This window comes from Planococcus citri, chromosome 3, assembly GCF_950023065.1.
Source record: "Planococcus citri chromosome 3, ihPlaCitr1.1, whole genome shotgun sequence".
Lineage (NCBI taxonomy): Eukaryota > Metazoa > Arthropoda > Insecta > Hemiptera > Pseudococcidae > Planococcus > Planococcus citri.
In genome coordinates this window covers 61,701,907-61,704,161 of record NC_088679.1, presented here as the reverse complement: position 1 = coordinate 61,704,161, position 2,255 = coordinate 61,701,907, and the positions used below count along the sequence as shown (strand labels likewise).

Here is a 2,255-nt window from a genome sequence, read left to right as displayed (position 1 = left end):
GTTGAGTCGGTATTTATGCGATACTAGCGCTGTACCAAATAACTATAATCGGAACAGGCATACCTCAACCCCCCCGCAAACGGAGTTGGCCTACTTGTGTTTTGTATATATTACTTTATTGGTAAAGTTGACCCATTTGACTCCTATTTTTATGTATCTGTTGAAAAAGTTGAAAACCCCCTCTCACTCAATAAAGTGAACTCATCACAAAAAGATTAAAATTAGAAAAAATTAAATTTTCAATTCCAAACATCAAAAAAAGTTTAAATTTATACAGTTGTCCCATTTTGACCTTTTTCTGACGTATTTCACGAAAAAGTTGATAAAAATCACACTCACAGCAAAAAAATTGAAATTTGTTTATTTTCTGAATTTTTTCGAATTTTGATTTTTTTGTGATGAGTTAATTTCACCGAGTGAAGGGGATTTTCCAACTTTTTCAACGGATACCTTACGTAAAAATAGGGGTCAAATGGGTCAACTTTACCAATCAAAACTTTGTTTCATGTTTTAAATCAAAAAATCACATTTTTTCGCAAACTTTAAATTTTTTAAATCGACTTTGCGACAAGTTACCATCCCAATTTTTTGATATATTGTTCAGCATGATTAGTTGTCCATTAATATATTTTTTCAGAATTTTTGAGAGTCGGAACGATATAAAAATTACTTTTTGAAACTTTTTGAGCTAATTTTTTGTACAAAAAAAAGTGGCAACACTGATTTTTACGATATAACCAAAAAGCCTTTCAAAACCTCTAACTAGGGGAAAAAGTTCCATTTCTGTAGGTATCGCGGTTACGCGGTTATCGAGTAATTCACTGCTGAAATGGATGATATTTTAGGTTCACTGAAAACTTTGACACCCCCTGGCTGCCGTTAAAAATGGGCTGGGGGGCTGCAATTTGCGCCATTGGTCATCCCTTCGGAAGGTCTTTCCACAGGAAAAATTTCAAAAAAATCGCCGAACCCACCTAAGTACCACTTCTTGGTCAAGTTGACGTGGAATGACCCTGAAACGAAATTGAATTTCGACAACGCATTCGTCCGCCATATTGGTTCGAACTAATTATTGTGATCACTGATCAGGTGATGAGTTTGAGTTTAATTTTATGATTGTTGAAAATATTCCAGGTTCTTAGTGACTTAAAGTACAACCTTACAAACCCTGAAAACATTCAAAAATATTACCCAAGTACCTATAGATAGATCTGCATATAATTGTTGAAGGTAAGATGAATTGACAATTTCGAGTTCAGTCTTTCATGCATAACTAGGTATATTGATTTCTCATCAAGATGTAAAAGCGGTATCACAATTATTAATTTTGTGTTATAGAATTTCAAAAATGAACAAAGAAGATGATAAATCGTCAGATAGAGCTAGCTCAAGCTCATCATTATCCAAAGATCTTAATCAGCTTCGGCTTCAAAAGAAAGTTTGTAATTTTTATTTTAATTTTGCATTCACCTTTACTCACTGAATGTTTTACATGATTCTGTCATTGCAATTTCAGGAAAAAAAGAAATCCAGACTTGACGAACGTGATTTGAAGAATTACAATAAATATCGAGGCTACGCTGAAATGATGGCGGCAAGGAAGAAAATGGACGACAATGACGACATAATTCTGTCATTGCAATTTCAGGAAAAAGATAATTCCAGATTTAGCGAACGTGAATTGAAGAATTTACGTAAATACCAAGGCTACGCTCAAATGATGGCGGCAAGAAAGAAAATGAACGAATACTGACGAATGTAAAATGGGTTTTCATTAGTAGTATGTAAATTTATTCTTTGCAATTATGAATTAGTGTGGTCCCATCCAAGTTACGAAGTTTTTAAAAAATGTTATCATTATAAGTGCATTGTATTTTTAATGAGGTGGTCTCACTTTTAGAATATTTTCAATTCTCATCGCTGCGGATTTTATTCATATTATGCTCAAGAAGCTGGTCTCAATTTTCACAATTTTTTCGTTTACCACCTTATCAGAAAATAAAAAAAGCTAATTTTACTTGTGTTATTTTTTTGCAATTAAGCATTGCCTATGAAAAATAATATTTTTTACTCATTACTGACTTCCAAAAATCAAGAGTGTAAAAACGTTAACTACTCTCAGCGTATCATTTTTCTGCTTAGAACTGAAATAAGAATAAAAATGGTTAGTGTTTCATGAATACATGAAGATGATAAATGATTTTCGCGCTCATTAAAAAACCCTCCACATAAATAAATAAACCACAGAAACAAAA

At 32.5% G+C, this 2,255-nt stretch overlaps 1 long non-coding RNA gene across 1 annotated transcript; it reads left to right on the top strand.

The window, feature by feature from the left end:
* Positions 1-899: 899 nt before the first annotated feature.
* LOC135841754 (uncharacterized) lies at positions 900-2,017 on the top strand. Its single transcript, XR_010557995.1, has 3 exons — positions 900-1,230; positions 1,339-1,438; positions 1,517-2,017. It is a non-coding gene; the product is annotated as an uncharacterized LOC135841754 (long non-coding RNA).
* Positions 2,018-2,255: the final 238 nt, after the last annotated feature.